Source organism: Capricornis sumatraensis, chromosome X (genome assembly GCF_032405125.1).
Source record: "Capricornis sumatraensis isolate serow.1 chromosome X, serow.2, whole genome shotgun sequence".
Classification (NCBI taxonomy): domain Eukaryota; kingdom Metazoa; phylum Chordata; class Mammalia; order Artiodactyla; family Bovidae; genus Capricornis; species Capricornis sumatraensis.
In genome coordinates, this window is record NC_091092.1 from 91,720,457 (window position 1) to 91,740,105 (window position 19,649).

Sequence of the window (19,649 nt, forward strand, 5' to 3'; positions counted from 1 at the left end):
AAAGTCGCTCAGTCATGTCCGACTCTTTGCGACCCCGTGGACTGTAGCCTACCAGGCTCCTCCATCCATGGGATTCTCCAGGCAAGAATACTGGAGTGGGTTACCATTTCCTTCTTCAGGGAATTTTCCTGACCCAGGGATAGAACCTGGGTCTCCCGCATTGTAGGCAGACGCTTTAACATCGGAGCCACCAGGGAAGCCCAATAGACAAATAGATAAATGGAATAGAATAGAGAGCCCAGAAATAGATCCACACAAATACAGCCAACCAATCTCTTTAAAAATATTTATTTATTTATTTAATTTCTTTGGCTGTGTTGGGTCTTGGTTGTGACTTGCGGGATCTTTTTCTGTTGTGGCATGTGGGATCGAGTTTCCTGAGCAGAGATCAAACCTGGACACCCTACACTGGGAGCACAGTCTTAGCCTTTGAACCACCAGGGAAGTCCCAAGTCAACTAATTTTTGACAAAGGAGTAAAGGCAATTCAATGGAGAAAAGTCTTTTCAACAAATAGTGCTGAAACAACTGGATATCCACATGCAAAAACAATAATCTAGACAAAAATACTTTAAACCCTTTATAAAAATAAACTCAAAATGGATTATAGGCTTACATGTAAGATGTAAAACTGAAATTCTTAGAAGATAACAGAGGGGAAATCTATGTAACTTTGAGTGTGGCAATGACTAAAAACAACACCAAAAACACAACCCATGGAAGAAAAATTCAATAAATTGAGCTTCATTATCAGTGGAAGACACAAAGAATGAAAAGACAAGCCAGAGAATAGATGAAAATGTTTGCAAAACACATATGTGGGAGCTCCCCTGGTGACTCAGTGATGATGAATCTCCCTTCCAATGCAGGAGACATGGGTTCGACCCTTGGTCAGGAAGATCCCACATGCTGCAGAGCAACCAAGCCCGTTTACCACAACTATTGAGCCTGTGCTCTAGAGCCCAGAAACTGCAACTACCAAAGCCCAAGCACCCTAGAGCCTGTGCTCAGCAACAAGAGAAGCCAACACAATGAGAAGTCCATGCACCATAATGAAGAGTAGACTCCGCTCACCAAAATTAAAGGCCCACATAGCAACAAAGACTCAGCATGGATGAAAAATAAAATTTAAAAATCCACATATTTTATAAAAAGCAGGCAATCAGAATATACAAAGAACTCTTGAGACTCAGAAAAATAAAGAAAAGAAAATAATCCAATTTACAAATGGGCAAAAGATCTCAATAGACACCTCACAAAGAAGATCCATCTATGTCATTAGGGAAATGAAAATTAAAAAAATAAGATACCACCATATACGTATGACATCACTGACTCAATGGACATGAGTTTGGGCAAACACATGGAAATAGTAAAGGATGGAAAGCCTGGTGTGCGGCAGTTCATGGGGTCACAAAGAGTCAGACACAACTTAGCTACTGAACAACAACAACAAATAGAGTTATGAGAACAGCTAGAATCTGAAATAACACCACCACCAACTGCTAGTGAGGAGGTAGCATGACAGGAATGCTCATTCATCACAGGGGGGAATGTGACATAACAGTCAATTTGGAAGACAGTTTCCCATTTTTTTTACAAAACTAAATATACTTTTACCATACTAATCTCAGGTGGGCTCGGTCTGCAGTAACTTGAAGCAGGACTTCAATTCCCCAGCCAGAGATTGAGGCCAGGTCATGGTGGTGAGGGCACCAAATCCTAGCCACTAGACCAGTGGTCAGTGACCTGGCCCTGGCCCTTCAGCTCTGCAGAAAAGAATTCCCACAAAGACAGAAAGTAATAAAATAAGTAAACTGTTTATTAGGAGGATAAAGAGTACAGTGTGTGTGGATAGACATACGGGAAACTCAGAGGTAGAGTCCCTGAGTCAAGTCCTCATGGCTGTTTGAATTAGTCTTATGGGGCATAACTTTCAGGTTTCCTTTGGACAATCATTTTGATTTGCCTGGTTCATAGTCCCTATTAGGTATATCTCAGGGTCCTCCCATGTGTGTGCACGCATCTCAGTCAAGATGGATTCCACTAAAGAGGCCAATGGGTAGCTTGGCATCACTTAGCATCACTCCCTTTGACCTCCAAGGAGCCTGTCTGCACATGTCTGGTTGGGGAGGTCTCCTGACTTTGAGAATGAGAAACATATGGTATGGGCAGGGCCCAGTCTTCTGTCTTAATTGTCCTGCTATTCTTCTCTTGGAGTTTCAGTCCAAGCAATGAAATCTCTTATTACTTTACCCTGGGGTGGGGTGGGGCTCATCTGTCCACTGCCTCAATACAATCCAGCAACAGTACTCCTTGGTATTTACCCAAATGAACTGAAAACTTGTGTCCACATAAAAACTGGCACATATATGTTTATGGCAAATTTATTTATCATACCTGAAAACACTTGGAAGCAACAAAAATATCCTTTAGTATGTGATTGAATAAATAAACTGTGGCACATCCAGACAATAAAATATCAGCTCAGTTCAGTTGCTCAGTTGTGTCTGACTTTGCAGCCCCATGGACTGCAGCACACCAGGCCTCCCTGTCCATCACTAACTCCTGGAATTTACTCAAACTCATGTCCATTGAGTTGGTGATGCCATCTAACCATCTCATCCTCTGTCATTCCCTTCTCCTCCCGCCTTCAATCTTTCCTAGCATCAGGGTCTTTTCAAATCAGTCAGTTCTTCGAATCAGGTGGCCAAAGTATTGGAGTTTCGGCTTCAGCATCAGTCCTTCCAATGAATATTCAGGACTGATTTCCTTTAGGATGGACTGGTTGATCTCCTTGCTGTCCAAGGGACTCTCAAGAGTCTTCTCCAATATCACACTTCAAAAGCATCAATTCTTTGGCACTCAGCTTTCTTTACAGTCCAGCTCTAACATCTATATATGACTGCTGAAAAAACCATAGTTTTCACTAGACAGACCTTTGTTTGTCTCTGCTTTTTAGTATGCTGTCTACGTCGGTCATAGCTTTTCTTCCAAGGAGCAAACATCTTTTAATTTCATGGCTGCAGTCACCATCTGCAGTGATTTTGGAGCCTCCCCCAAAATAAAAGCTGTCATCTATTTGCCATGAAGTGATGGGACCAGATGCCATGATTTTAGTTTTCTGAATGTTGAGTTTCAAGCCAACTCTTTCACTCTCCTTTTTCACTTTCATCAGGAGGCTGTTTAGTTCTTCTTTGCTTTCTGCCTTAAGTGTGGTATCATCACCATATCTGAGGTTATTGATATTTCTCCCAGAAATCTTGATTCCATTTGTGCTTCATCCAGTCCAGCATTTTTCATGATGTACTCTGCATATGAGTTAAATAAGCAGGGAGAAAATATACAGCCTTCACGTACTCCTTTCCCAGTTTGGAATCAGTCTGTTGTTCCATGTCCAGTTCTAACTGTTGTTTCTTGACCTGTATACAGATTTCTCAGCAGGCAGATCAGGTGATCTGGTATTCCCATCTCTTTAAGAATTTTCCACAGTTTGTTGTGATCGATGCAGTCAAAGGCTTCAGCATAGTCAATAAAGCAGAAGTAGATGTTTTTTTTCTGTAACTCTCTTGCTTTTTTGATGATCTAGCAGATGTTGCCAATTTTATCTCTGCTTCCTCTGCCTTTTCTAAATCCACCTTGAACGTCTGGAAATTCACAGTTCATGTACTGTTGAGGCCTGGCTTGGAGAATTTTGAGCATTGCTTTATTGGCATGTGAGATGAGTGCAATTGTGTGGTAGTTTGAGCATTCTTTGGCATTGCCTTTCTTTGGAATTGGAATGAAAACTGCCCTTTGAAAGTCCTGTGGCCACTCCTGAGTTTTCCAAATTTGCTGGCATATTGAGTGCAGTACTTTCAGGGCATCATCTTTTAGGATTTGAAATAGCTGAACTTGGATTCCATCACCTCCACTAGCTTTGTTCGTAGTGATGGTTCTTAAGGCCCACTTGACTTCACATTCCAGGATGTCTGGCTCAAGGTGTGTGATCACACCATAGTGATTATCTGGGTCATGAAGATCTTTTCTGTATAGTTCTTCTGTGTATTCTTGACACCTCTTCTTAATTTCTTCAGGTGTGACCTAAATTAAATCTATTATGATTATACAGTGGAGATGACAAGCAGATTCAACAGATTAGATCTGGTAGACAGAGTGCCTGAAGAGCTATGGACAGAGGTTCATAACATTATATAAAATATCACTCAGTGATTTAAAAAAAAGGGCTATTAAGCCATGAAAAGACACAGAGAAACCTTAAATGCATATTACTAAGGGAAAAAAGCCAATCTGAAAAGACTACACATTGTATCATTCCAACTATATGACATTCTGAAAAGGCAAAAGAATGAAGACAGTAAAGAAATCAGGGGTTCAGGGAAAAGAAGGAAGGGGTAAATGATTGGAAGAGGGGAATTTCAGAGCAGTGAAACTACTCTGTATGATATTGTAGTGGTGGATACATGTCATTATATATTTGCCAAAACCCATAGAATGTAAAACAAAAAAAGTGAACCTTAATGTAAACTATGGACTTTGGAATATAAAATGAAGCAAGGCAAAAGCTAATAGAGTTTTGCCAATATAACGTGCTGGTCATAGCAAACACCCTCTTCCAACACCACAAGAGACAACTCTACACATGGACATCACCAGATGGTCAATATCAAAATCAGATTGATTATATTCTTTGCAGCCAAAGAATATACAGTCAGCAAAAACAAGACCTAAGGCTGACTGTGGTTCAAATCATCACCTGCTTATTGCAAAATACAGGCTTAAATTCAAGAAAATAGGGAAAATCACTAGGCCATTCAGGTGTGACCTAAATCAAATCCTTTATGATTATACAGTGGAGATGACAAGTACATTCAATGGATTAGATATGGTAGACAGAGTGCCTGAAGAACTATGGACAGAGGTTCATAACATTGTACAGCAGACAGTGATCAAGACCATGCCCAAGAAAAAGAAATGCAACAAGGTAAATGCTTATCTGAGGAGGCTTTTACAAATAGTTGAGGAAAGAAAAGAAGCAAAAAGCAAGGGAGAAAGAGAAAGATATACCCAACTGAATGCAGAGTTCCAGAGAACAGCAAGGAGAGATAAGAAAGCCTTCCAAAGTGAACAATGAAAAGAAGTAGAGGAAAAAAATAGAAGGGGAATGACTAGAGATCTCTTTAAGAAAATTGGAGATACATAGGGAACATTTCAGGCAAAGATGGGCACAATAAAGGACATAAATTGCAAAGACCTCACAGAAGCAGAAGGGCTTAAGAAGAGCTGGCAAGAACACACAGAAGAACTATACAAAAAGGTCTTAATGTCTTGGATAACCATGATGGTGTGGTCACTCACCTAGAGCCAGATATCCAGATTGTAAAGTCAAGTGGGCCTTAGGAAGCATTGCTATAAACAAAGCTGGTGGAGGTGATGGAATTCCAGCTGAGCTCTTTCAAGTCCTAAAGAATGTTGCTGTGAAAGTGCTGCACTTAATATGCCAGCAAATTTGGAAAACTCATCAGTGGCCACAGGACTAGAAAAGGTCAATTTTCATTCCAGTCTCCAAGAAAGTCAATACCAAAGACTGTTCAAAATATCACACAATTGCACTCATTTCACATGCTAGCAAGATTATGCTCAAAATTCTGAAAGCTAGGCTTCAGCAGTATGTGAACTGAGAAATTCCAGATGGACGCGCTGGATTTAGAAAAGGCAGAGGAAGCAGGGATCAAATTGCCAACATCCATTGGATCATAGAAAAAGCAAGAGAATTCCAGAAAAACGCCTACTTCTGCTTCATTGACTACACTAAAGCCTTTGACTGTGTGGATTTCAATAAACTGTTGAAAATTCTTAAAGTGATGGGAATACTTGACAACTTTACTTGTCTCCTTCTCAAGAGGAGTATGCATGACAAGAAGCAACAGTTAGAGCCAATATGGAACAACGAACTGGTTGAAATTGGAAAAGGAGTACATCAAGGTTGTTTATTATCACCATGCTTATTTAACTTATACGCAGAATACATCATGTTGTCACACAAGTGTATGCTCCTCGGTTCTTTCTCATCCACAACAAAGATTTGGAGTGACGGACATTAAAGCCCTCAGCGTGTCACAGCTCTCAGGTATTGGACAGACGGTGTTATAGCTCTCAGGTCTCAAATAGACCGTGAATCATGAAAGATGATGCTGTGAAAGTGCTGCACTCAATATGCCAGCAAATTTGGAAAACTCAGCAGTGGCCACAGGACTGGAAAAGGTCAGTTTTCACTCCAATACCAAAGAAAGGCAATGCCAAAGAATGCTCAAACTACCACACAATTGCACTCATCTCATACGCTAGTAAGGTAATGCTCAAAATTCTCCAAGCCAGGCTTCAGCAATACGTGAACCGTGAACTTCCTGATGTTCAAGCTGGGTTTAGAAAAGGCAGAGGAACCAGAGATCAAATTGCCAACATCCGCTGGATCATGGAAAAAGCAAGAGAGTTCCAGAAAAACATCTATTTCTGCTTTATTGACTATGCCAAAGCCTTTGACTGTGTGGATCACAATAAACTGTGGAAAATTCTGAAAGAGATCAGAATACCAGACTACCTAACCTGCCTCTTGAGAAATCTGTATGCAGGTCAGGAAGCAACAGTTAGAACTGGACATGGAACAACAGACTGGTTCCAAACAGGAAAAGGAGTACGTCAAGGCTGTATATTGTCACCCTGCTTATTTAACTTCTATGCAGAGTACATCATGAGAAACGCTGGGCTTTGAGAAGCACAAGCTGGAATCAAGATTGCTGGGAGAAACATCAATAACCTGAGATATGCAGATGACACCACCCTTATGGCAGAAAGTGAAGAGGAACTAAAAAGCCTCTTGATGAAAGTGAAAGAGGAGAGTGAAAAAGTTGGCTTAAAGCTCAACATTCAGAAAACGAAGATCATGGCATCCGGTCCCATCACTCCATGGGAAATAGATGGAGAAACAGTGGAAACCGTGTCAGACTTTTTTGTGGGGGGCTCCAAAATCACTGCAGATGGTGATTGCAGCCATGAAATTAAAAGACGCTTACTCCTTGGAAGAAAAGTTATGACCAACCTAGATGGCATATTGAAAAGCAGAAACATTACTTTGCTGACTAAGGTCCGTCTAGTCAAGGCTATGGATTTTCCAGTAGTCATGTATGGATGTGAGAGTTGGACTGTGAAGAAGGCTGAGCACCGAAGAATGGATGCTTTTGAACTGTGGTGTTGGAGAAAACTCTTGAGAGTCCCTGGGACTGCAAGGAGATTCAACCAGTCCATTCTGAAGGAGATCAGCCTTGGGATTTCTTTGGAAAGACTGATGCTAAAGCTGAAACTCCAGTACTTTGGCCACCTCATGCGAAGAGTTGACTCATTGGAAAAGACTGATGCTGGGAGGGATTGGGGGCAGGAGGAGATGGGGACGACAGAGGATGAGATTGCTGGATGGCATCACTGACTTGATGAACGCGAGTCTGAGTGAACTCTGGGAGTTGGTGATGGACAGGGAGGCCTGGCGTGCTGCGATTCATGGGGTCACAAAGAGTTGGACACGACTGAGCGACTGAACTGAACTGATAGCTCTTAGACAAATCAGTGTTACAGCTCCATGTTACAGCTCTATCTTATTTAGATAATAACAGGAAAATCCATCCTTGAGGCGTGAGGGCATGTCAACCCAAAGATGCGAAGAGAAGAGTGACCCAGCATGCGGGAGAGAGAGAGCCCTTTGGCTCCTCTTTTTATGTTTTTCTTCCCCCCGCCCGGGCCTGCCCTATGTAAATTGGGTTAGCCAGGAGTGTTGTTTGTTCTACCTGAGGTCCTCACTCCGGTCCTCAGACCTTTCTTTGTTCTATTTTTGTGGGCTTTTCTCTTCCTTATCTTTTAGCCACCCCCATTCTGGACTCTTTCCCGCTATTCTAACTACCTAACATTCCCCCCTCAAGAGATGGGAGGCCCAATTCTTTGGGAATAGGGGTGTTGAGGTCTTTCTGGCTACTTCCTGCTGAACTGGGACAGCAAGGAGTATTGGGCCTCCCCTTCTTGCTAGTCTCAGGCCTCAAAGTCCTTATAGCGGTGTCCATCTAAGGGTGAGTGATATTTTTCAAGGTCGGCTGTAGTTTTATATCTTTGCTGAACTGGAATTGCATGTTGTAGCTTGTTGACCTGGGCAGAGACAAACAGGTTAGTCAATTGATAGTACATGGAACAATGATAAGCATCGTCAATATGGCATAACAAGGACTAGTGGGGGCATTAGCCAATTCCAAATTCACATCGCCAGGATGGCTCAAGTCCGTCCTTGTTTAGCGATCAGAAGATTTATCTCCTGTCTGTTTTGGAGTACTATTCCTGCCAAGCTGTGTTGGCTCTTTAGAGTTATCCTGAGAAATCTTATCCTCAGAGACCAGATTTTGGGGTTGTTCATTAGAATGGCACTCATTTGTAGTTTTGAATAAGTATCTGAGATCTCCCAGGGGCTCACAGGTGTATTGAGTGTCCTCTTCTGTTTTCTTCCATGGCTTGACTCGTGAGTAGTGAATCCAGCAGTCATGTCCTGGTACCTTGACTGCTGTGGGGGTAGAAAGTATTACAGCGTAGGGGCCCTTCCATGTGGGCTGGAGTTGAGCCTTTGGGGACCCATCTTTCCAGACTTTAATTAGGACTTGAGTCCCTGGAGCATATAGTGGTAATTCCTTAGACTCTTTTGGGTCCTGGTTGACATACCACAAGTGTATATTCTGTTGGAATTGCCCAGTGGCCATGGTATAAGACTGGAGGGTCTGAACCTCTGGATCTAGGAAGAGGTCATTGACATAAACAAAAGGTCTCCCACGTAGCATCTCATAAGGACTAAGACCAACCTGTTCCTTAGGGGCAATACGGGTCCAGAGGAGAGTTATTGGTCAAGCCTCCTTCCATCCCAGGAAGGTCTCCTGGGTTATATTTTTTATCACTGATTTTGAGAATTTACTTTTCCTGAAGACTGAGGCTTCCAGGCACAATGGAGATAGTAAGTAATGCCAAGTGCTTTAGAGACCCCTTGGGTGAGCTTAGAAGTAAATGATGTCCCATTGTCACTTTATAATGACCTGGGCAGACCAAATCTTGGAATGATTTCATGGAGCAGTTTTTTTTTTTTTTTAACCACCTTCTCAGCCTTCTCAGTCCGGGAGGGAAAGCCTTCAATCCATCCTGTGAATGTATCTATCATGACTAATAGGTATTTATGCCCTTGAGAAAATGGCATCTGGGTGAAGTCCATCTGCCAATCCTCTCCTGGGTAGGTCCCATGTCGTTGGACTGGCTGGGCCAGCTGGGGTCTTTGAGCTCCTTGGGGGTTGTTTAATTGGCAAGTGGGACAAGAGGAAACCACTTGTCTTATAGTTGTTTGGAAGCCTGTTCCTCTGAAGGACCTTTCTAGTAATCTTTGGAGGATTCTTTCCCCTAAATGAGTGGTGGCATGTAAGGAGTTAACCAACTTCCATTGGAGGTTCCCAGGCAGAAAAAGGAGTCCCTCCTTTTGGAACCACCCCATATGATCTTCTTGAAAGCCCTCACTCTTAGCTTTAAAAGTCTCACCTTCAGTATATGAAGGAGTTTTTGGCAAATTAGTCAGTGGAACTAGGTTGGCAACCCCTATTAGGTCATTGTTCTTTAATGCTGCTCTCTTAGCTGCCTAATCAGCTGCTTGGTCTCCTTGTGCCACTTCAGTGTTCTCTATTTCATGTCCTTTACAGTGGGAGGCTGAAACCTCAGTGGACGATGGACTGCCTCCAATAGTCTAAGAATTTGATCACCATATTTGACTGGGGACACTTGGGTGGTCAAGTGGCCCCTTTCTTTCCAAATAGCAGCATGTGCATGTAACACCAGAAAGGCATACTTGGAGTCAGTGCAAACGGCTATCTTTTCCCTTTTCCCAGCTCTAAAGCTTGAGTCAGGGCTATGAGCTCAGCTAATTGGGGTGAAGTACCTGGTGACAGAGGCTTAGTCTCTATGATCTCAAAATTGGAGAGTGCTGCATATCTGGCTCTTCTTTTTCCATCCAAGACAAAGCTGCTTCCATCAGTGTACCAGATTTCCTCAGGATTGGTCAGAGGATCTTCTGACAATCCCTCTCAAGGTTTTGTCCAGTGGTCCAAGGTTTTTAGACAAGAGTGAAAGGGGAGAGAGCCCTTGGGGGTAGGCAGGAGGGTGGCTGGGTTAAGAACCTCACAAGGGGATATAGTGCGGCCTGGATTTTCATTTGGTATTACTTGATATCTGAGGATTCTTTGACCAGACATCCATAAATGGCCTCTCCCATTTAGGAGTTGTTTTACTTGGTGGCTGGTAAAAATAGTTAATTTGTTCCCAAAGGAGAGTTTCAAAGCATCTTCTATCATGATTGCAATAGCTGCAAGATTTCAAAGGCAGGAGGCCCAGCCTCAGGCAGTTGGATCGAGCCTCTTGGATAAGTAAGCTACAGGCTGGGGCTCGGATCCCAACCTTTGAGTTAACATTTCCAAGGCTATTCCCTCTCTTTCATGGACATAAAAGTGGAATGCTTTTTCTGGGTCTGGCAACCTCAAGGCAGGTGCCTGAGTTAAGGCCTGTTTTAGTGTAGCCTCTGCCTTCTTTTGAGGAGTTCCCCACATCAGTGGGATTGAATCATCCCGTCTCTTTAAGCTTTCATACAAGGGCTGGGCAATTAGGCCGTAGTTGAGTATCCAGATTATATAATACCCAGTTAGCCCCAGGAGAGCCCGCAATCATTTTCGAGTCATGGGGGAGGGCAACTGGAGGATTTCTTGTACCCGATCAGAAGACAGACTCCTGGACCCATGTGTAATCTGAACTCCCAGGTAGGTGACCTTTGTCTTAATCATCTGTGTCTTAGCATGGGAGACTTTATATCCCCTTTCTGCCAAAAAGTTTAGAACCTTAATTGCATGTTGTTTGACATTTTTCTCATCTGGAGAGCAGATTAGTAGGTCATCTACATATTGTAATATTTTCCTATTAGGTCCCAGGTCCAGATCTAGGAGATCCCGGCTAAGGGCCTGTCCAAACAGGTGGGGACTATCTCTGAATCCTTGAGGTAATACTGTCCAAGTCATCTGTTAGTGTTTTTCTCCTGGGGTCTCCCACTCAAAGGCAAAAATATATTGGGATTTTTTAGCCAGTGGTATGCAAAAAATGCATCTTTGAGATCCAAGACTGTAAACCACTTGGCACTGGGTGGGGTTTCTCCCAAGATTACATAGGGGTTGGGACTGTGGGATGGAGGGGCACTACAGCTTCATTTATGATCCAGAGATCTTGAACCATTCGCCAGGTTCCATCCTTTTTCTTTACTGAGAGGATTGCGGTGTTACATGGCAAATTGGTGGGGACCAATAGCCCACAGGCAAGGAATTTATTAAAGGCTGTAGTCCCTCCCGAGCCTCTCTTTTCAGGGGATATTGTTTCCAGTTAGGAAACCGAGTGGGATCTAGGAGGACAATGATGACCAGTTCAGCTTGGTGGGCTTTTCTAGGAATTCTTTGGTCCCCACATAGGGGTTAATTTTGTCCTCCCATAGTTTTTGGTCCCTCTCTATTGGAGAGGGTGTAATGGGTTCTTCAGTAGTAACCAGGAGCTGTAGGGCTCTAGGGGCTGAAAAGCTTCCCATCACAAGTGTGGTCCCCAGTTTAGTGAGTATGTCTCTTCCCATTAAGGGAGTAGGACACAGGAACCGCCAGAAAGTGGTGGGAAAATATTTGTCCATCCCAGCAACAAAGATGTGCTTGGGTGAATCTTTTAGTAGTTGTTTTTCCTGTAGCACCCCAAATGGTACAGGTTTGGGAGAAGAAGGCTCTGGAGTAGGAGATCAAGACAGAGTAGGTAGCCCCATGTCAACCAAGAAATTCTCGGACCTACCTGCTACATCCAGTTGCACCCTTGGCTTCAGCCCTGTGATGGTTATCTGTGACAGGTGGGCTGGCTGGAGCAGGCTGCTTCAGTCCTCTTGAACCATCATGAGGGAAGGCTTGGCACTTGACCTTGAGGCTCTTGGGTCCCGAGGGCAGAGTGCCACCCAATGTCCCAGTTGATGGCATTTGTAGCAAGACATTCTAGGAGACTTGTCATGGTTTGGACACTCTTTGGCCCAATGCCCCACCTGTCTACAGATTAGGCATTTGCCTAGTGCTTTGTCCTTCAAGGACTCAGGGTTTGCCATAGGGCTTCTCTGGAGGGCAGCCAGCATCTGGGCATGCCTTGTCTCTTTCCTTCTCTCCCTCTCCTGGGCCTTGGCCTCCTTCTCCTGTTCTCTGTTATAAAAGGTATTGGTGGCTGTCTTGATCATCTCATCTAAAGAGGCAGCAGGGTCCTGCTGCTGTAACTGTTGCAACTTAATTCTGATATCTGATGCACATTAGGACAGGAATTTGTCCTTTAAAATCACCTGTCCCTCGTAAGAGTCTAAGTCCAGATTGGTAAGCTTTTGGAGGGCCTCTTTTAGCCTTTCCAGAAAGGCAATGGGGTTCTCATTGGGCTCCTGAGTTATTGCTGAGACCCTGGCATATCTAGTTACTTTGTGTTGGGCTGCTTTCAGTCCTGCCTTCACACAGATTAGAAAATGATCCCTTTCTCAGATGTGCTCAGGGTCATTATAATTCCAGTTAGGATCGGAGGAAAGGAGATGTGAAGCACTGTTGCATACCTTCAGGCTTCCTTTAAGACCCTAGTATATTCAGGGTCAGATAAAGTTTGACTAAATATGACCATGATGTCTTTCCACGTCAAGTCAAAGGCCAAGGTAATATGTTGGGCTGTATCTGTATATTTGCCTGGGTCATCTGTATAGCTTCCCAGGTCTTGTTGGATCTGTCTTAGTTCTAAGAGGGAGAAGGGCTTATGGACCTGGGTTGGTCCGAATTCTCCTCCAGTTTCAACTAAGGGACATACTCAAGCTGGCTTTTGTGGAGGGGGTGCTCCCGGATATGGTGGCTCATTTGGATACAAGGAAGGAACACCAGGCAACTCGGGAGCTGTGGGAGGTGAGCCTTCATGGGGGGGGGGGGGGGTCCTTTTCTTGTTTGCCTGTGCCAAACACCATTTGCCTAGTTGGCTCACTTTTAGGGCATAAAACAATCTCATACTTAAGAGAGAGTTCCTTCATATCTCTCAGTCGAAAGAAAATTTGAACATAGGGGATCTCTGTCCATTTCCCTTGTCTTTTGCAGAATAATTCTAATTGCAGGATGGTATTGTAATTTAAACTCCCATCCTCAGACCAGTGTTCCTCCTCCCCCAGTGGATACTGTGGCCACGCAGTGACACAAAAGAATTTTAAGCAACTTTTCCTTAAAGTTAGAGGATCGAACAGCTTCAAGTTACCAAGGATGCATCTCAAGGGTATCTGTCGGAAAGTGGATTGGTTATTTCCCATCTGAAAGACAGTTATGACAGGGAGGAAAGGAAAAAGAAAAAAAACTAATAGGCCTCCTTTTATTTCCATGGGTGGATTTCCTTAGGGGTGGGTCTGTTTGAAGATTTTCCTATCCAGTACTGTTGCAACCTGAGAGCCAGGCATCCCTGGGTCATGGTGAAGATCCCTAGGCAAGCTGAGGTGTGACAGCCTCCTGGAGATCGAATCCCCAGGCAGGCCGAGGCATGACAGCCTCCTGAGAATTGGGTCCCTGGGCAGGTCGAGGCATGACGACCTCCTGGGACACCTGGACTGGTGGATCCCAGAGCAGGTTGAGGCGTGACCTTTCAAGTACCAGATCTCTAGGCAGGTCAAGGCAGGTTGACCTCCTGGGACCCCCGGACTGGAGTTGGGCATCCCCAAGATCTCCAGTGTGACCAGTGCTGGGTAGGATTCAGTTAAGTTCATTTCAGTCACTCAGTCGTGTCCGACTCTTTGTGACCCCATGAATTGCAGCACGCCAAACCTCTCTGTACATCACCAACTCCCAGAGTTCACTCAGACTCACGTCCGTCGAGTCGATGATGCCATCCAGCCATCTCATCCTCTGTCGTGCCCTTCTCCTCCTGCTCCCAGTCCCTCCCATATCAGAGTCTTTTCCAATGAGTCAGCTCTTCCCATGAGGTGGCCGAAGTATTAGAGTTTCAGCTTTAGCATCATTCCTTCCAAAGAACACCCAGGACTGATCTCCTTTAGAATGGACTGGTTGGATCTCCTTGCCATCCAAGGGACTCTCAAGAGTCTTCTCCAACACCACAATTTAAAAGCATCAATTCTTTGGCGCTCAGCTTTCTTCACAGTCCAAGTCTCACATCCATACATGACCACTGGAAAAACCATAGACTTGACTAGACAGAACTTTGTTGGCAAAGTAATGTCTCTGCTTTTCAATATGCTATCTATGTTGGTCATAACTTTCCTTCCAAGGATTAAGAGGTTGTAATCTTAACTCTGCTGGTTTGTCCACCATGGATGGGAATAGATATCATGATGTAAAGCAATCCAAGCCTGTGCCCTGAAACTGGGAAACAGTGTAACAGTCATAAGTCTTATTCTCTTACTCTAAGGGATTTTAAGTCACCGATTTCTTTCCCTAGTCCTCCATAAGAGCAGGTTAGAGTGTTTCCAATGATAAAGACTTCGTTGTCATAGACCCACTTTAGGTAATAACAGAAATAGTGACAAAGGAGTGGGTTATCTGGCCCAGTTAGGGACATTAAGGTGTTTGATTAGTAGGCTGGGTGGAGAAATGTTGCCTACAAGGCGGCAGGGTCCTGATTGTAGGAGTTAGTAATTGGCTGAAGAACAAATTGCTAAGAGACAACCGACCAAATGTTCCATAAAAGTGGAGTGGAGATTTGATCCAGGGATATGTTTTTAACTTTAGGAGAAGGGTGGTAAGGGTTTGGGCCCAAATGGCATGCAGGGCTAACTCTCAAAGTGGCAAACATTATCCCTGGAAGCCCAATTGCCTTTGAAGGGATGCCAACTGATGAACTTCTAGTAGGCATTGTGTGCCTGTTAGGGGAAGCACACTGATTGAAATCGCCCACCCTGGCCAGGCACCGTAGTAACTATTTGCATGAGTTGTTTAATGACAGGAGATCCTGATAAGGAATACAGAACTAATAAGACACTACCAACCGGAAGAGGGTGCAGGAGGGCCTAAAGGAGCTACTCCACAAGCAAGGTCAAGAGGGGCGGCAGTGAGGAGATACCCCTCATCCAAGGTAAGGAGCTGCGGCTGCGCTTTGCTGGAGCAGCTGTGAAGAGATACCCCACGTTCAAAGTAAGAGAAACCCAAGTAAGATGGTAGGTGTTGCAAGAGGGCATCAAGGCAGACACACTGAAATCATAATCACAGAAAACTAGTCAATCTAATCACACTAGGACCACAGCCTTGTCTAAATCAGTGAAACTAAGCCATGCCCTGTGGGGCAAACCAAGATGGTGGGTCATGATGGAGAGGTCTGACAGAATGTGGTACACTGGAGAAGGGAATAACAAACCACTTCAGTCTTCTTGCCTTGAGAACCCCATGAACAGTATGAAAAGGCAAAATGATAAGATACTGAAAGAGGAACTCCCCAGGTCGGTAGGTGCCCAATATGCTACTGGAGATCAGTGGAGAAATAACTCCAGAAAGAATGAAGGGATGGAGCCAAAGAAAAACAATACTCAGTTGAGGATGTGACTGGTGATAGAAGCTAGGTCCAATGCTATAAAGAGCAATATTGCATAGGAACCTGGAATGTCAGGTCCATGAATCAAGGCAAATTGGAAGTGGTCAAACAAGAGATGGCAACGGTGATCGTCGACATTCTAGGAATCAGCGACCTAAAATGGACTGGAATGGGGGAATTTAACTCAGATGACCATTATATCTACTACTGCGGACAGGAATCCCTTAGAAGAAATGGAGTGGCCATCATGGTCAACAAAAGAGTCTGAAATGCAGTACTTGGATGCAATCTCAAAAATGACAGAATAATCTCTGTTCGTCTCCAAGGCAAACCATTCAGTATCACAGTAATCCAAGTCTATGCCCCAACCAGAAATGCTGAAGAAGCTGAAGTTGAATGGTTCTATGAAGACCTACAAGACCTTCTAGAACTAACACCCAAAAAAGATGTCCTTTTCATTATAGGGGACTGGAATGCAAAAGGAGGAAGTCAAGAAACACCTGGAGTAACAGGCAAATTTGGCCTTGGAATGTGGAATGAAGCAGGGCAAAGACTAATAAAGTTTTGCCAAGAAAATGCACTGGTCATAGCAAACACCCTCTTCCAAAAACAAAAAAAGAAGACTCTACACATGGACATCACCAGATGGTCAACACCGAAATCAGATTGATTATATTCTTCGCAGCCAAAGATGGAGAAGCTCTATACAATCAGCAAAAACAACACCGGGAGCTGACTGTGGCTCAGATCATGAGCTCCTTACTGCCAAATTCAGACTTATATTGAAGAAAGTATGGAAAACCACTAGACCATTCAGGTATGACCTAAATCAAATCCCTTATGATTATACAGTGGAAGTGAGAAATAGATTTCAGAGCCTAGATCTGATAGATAGAGTGCCTGATGAACTATGGACGGAGGTTCATGACATTGTACAGGAGACAGGGATCAAGACCATCCCCATGGAAAAGAAATGCAAAAAATAAAATGGCTGTCTGGGGAGGCCTTACAAATAGCTGTGAAAAGAAGAGAAGCGAAAAGCAAAGGAGAAAAGGAAAGATGTTAGTATCTGAATGCAGAGTTCCAAAGAATAGCAAGAAGAGATATCAAAGCCTTCCTTAGCGATCAACGCAAAGAAATAAAGGAAAACAACAGAATGGGAAAGACTAAAACTAGAGATCTCTTCAAAAAAATTAGAGATACCAAGGGAACATTTCATGCAATGATGGGCGCAATAAAGAACAGAAATGGTATGGACCTAACAGAAGCAGAAGATATTAAGAAAAGGTGGCAAGAATACACAGGAGAACTGTACAAAAAAATCTTCAAGACCAAGATAATCATGATGGTGTGATCACTCACCTAGAGCCAGACATCCTGGAAGTGAAGTCAAGTGGGCCTTAGAAAACATCACTACGAACAAAGCTAGTGGAGGTGATGGAATTCCAGTTGAGCTATTTCAATCCTGAAAGATGATGCTGTGAAAGTGCTGCACTCAATATGCCAGCAAATTTGGAAAAATCAGCAGAGGTCACAGGACTGATAAAGGTCAGTTTTCATTCCAATTCCAAAGAAAGACAATGCCAAAGAATGCTCAAAGTACCACACAGTTGTGCTCTTCTCACATGCTAGTAAAGTAATGCTCAAAATTCTCCAAGCCAGGCTTCAGCAATACATGAACCATGAATTTCCAGATGTTCAAGCTGGTTTTAAAAAGGCAGAGGAACCAGAGATCAAATTGCCAACATCCTCTGGATCATAAAAAGAGCAAGAGAGTTCCAGAAAAACATCTATTTCTGCTTTATTGACTATGCCAAAGCCTTTGACTGTGTGGATCACAATAAACTGTGGAAAATTCTGAAAGAGATGGGAATACTAGACCACCTGACCTGCCTCTTGAGAAACCTATATGCAGGTCAGGAAGCAACAGTTAGAACTGGACATGGAACAACAGACTGGCTCCAAACAGGAAAAGGAGTACGTCAAGGCTGTATGTTGTCACCCTGCTTATTTAACTTCTATGCAGACTACATCATGAGAAACGCTGGGCTAGGAGAAGCACAAGCTGGAATCAAGATTGCTGGGAGAAATACCAATAACCTCAGATATGCAGGTGACACCACCCTTATGGCACAAAGTGAAGAGGACCTAAAGAGCCTCTTGAAAGTGAAAGAGGAGAGTGAAAAAGTTGGCTTAAAGCTCAACATTCAGAAAACGAAGATCATGGCATCTGGTCACATCATTTCATGGGAAATAGATGGGGAAACAGTAGAAACAGTGTCAGACTTTATTTTTTGGGGCTCCAAAATCACTGCAGATGGTGACTGCAGCCATGAAATTAAAAGATGCTTAAGCCTTGAAAGAAAAGTTATGACCAACCTATATAGTATATTCAAAAGCCGAGACATTACTTTGCCAACAAAGGTCCATCTAGTCAAGGCTATGGTTTTTCTAGTAGTCATGTGTGGATGTGAGAGTTGGACTGTGGTGAAAGCCGAGCACTGAAGAATTGATTCTTTTGAACTGTGGTGTTGGAGAAAACTCTTGAGAGTCCCTTGGACTGCAAGGAGATCCAACAGTCCATTCTGAAGGAGATCAGTCCTGGGTGTTCTTTGGAAGGAATGATGCTAAAGCTGAAACTCCAGTACTTTGGCCACCTCATGGGAAGAGCTGACTCATTGGAAAAGACGCTGATGCTGGGAGGGATTGGGGGCAGGAGGAGAAGGGCACGACAGAGGATGAGATGGCTGGATGGCATCACTGACTCGATGGACGTGAATCTGAGTGAACTCCGGGAGATGGTGATGCACAGGGAGGCCTGGCGTGTTGCAAGGAGTCAGACACAACTGAGCGACTGAACTGAAGTGAACCGGAAGAGTTTGGGAAAGGTCGAAAGAAGACACCAGTGTCCATCCACTTCCCAGAATCCCTCTTGCTAGCATCTATCTTGGCTGAGCAATGCGTACTCTCACCACGAAAGACTCTGAATTAGAATGATTGGCCAAAGACCACCCAGCAAATAATTCCATCACCATAAAACCCGAGATTGTGAGCCACGTGGCAGAGCAGTTCTCCTGGGTTCCCTTATCCTACTGCTCTCCACCTGGGTGCCCTTTCCCAGTGAAGTCTCTTGCTTTGTCAGTACATGTGTCTCCTCGGACAATTCATTTCCTAGTGTTAGTCAAGAGCCCAGTTCAGGCCCTGGAAGGGGTCCTCCTTCCTGCAACATGCCTGTCGGCCACCTTAGTAGCTTAACTGAGAGATGTTGATGTTGTACATGTTGAAGGAAACATGGAAGATGAGAGCCTGAATATCTAGAGGGGTTGGATATTATATAGTATTTCCCTCCCAAGGGCCAGCTATTTTCTGGTTGTCTTTCCAGAAGATTGTAAAAGCAACATTGTGGGCCCAGATGGGGCTGAGGAAAAGAGCATGAAACAGGAGGGAAGGGGGCAGAGCACAAACTTTGAAAGAATGACATAGCACAAGGGCATAATGTAAACTGATTAAAATCAACTGGGTCCAAGATGACAAGTCAAATTCAAGCAAACCTTAATCTCCCATCTGTAAGCCAAAAGACACACCCAGAGGTGGCAAAACAGCTCTAGTTCAGTTCAGTTGCTCAGTCGTGTCCAACTCTTTGCGACCCCATGAGTTGCAGTACACCAGGCCTCCCTGTCCATCACCAACTCCCAGAGTTCACTCAGACTCACGTCCATCGAGTCAGTGATGCCATCCAGCCATCTCATCCTTTGTTGTCCCCTTCTCCTCCTGCCCCCAATCCCTCCCAGCATCAGAGTCTTTTCCAATGAGTCAACTCTTCGCATGAGGTGGCCAAAGTGCTGGAGTTTCAGCTTTAGCATCATTCCTTCCAAAGAACACCCAGGACTGATCTCCTTCAGAATGGACTGCTGGATCTCCTTGCAGTCCAAGGGACTCTCAAGAGTCTTCTCCAACACCACAGTTCAAAAGCATCAATTCTTTGGT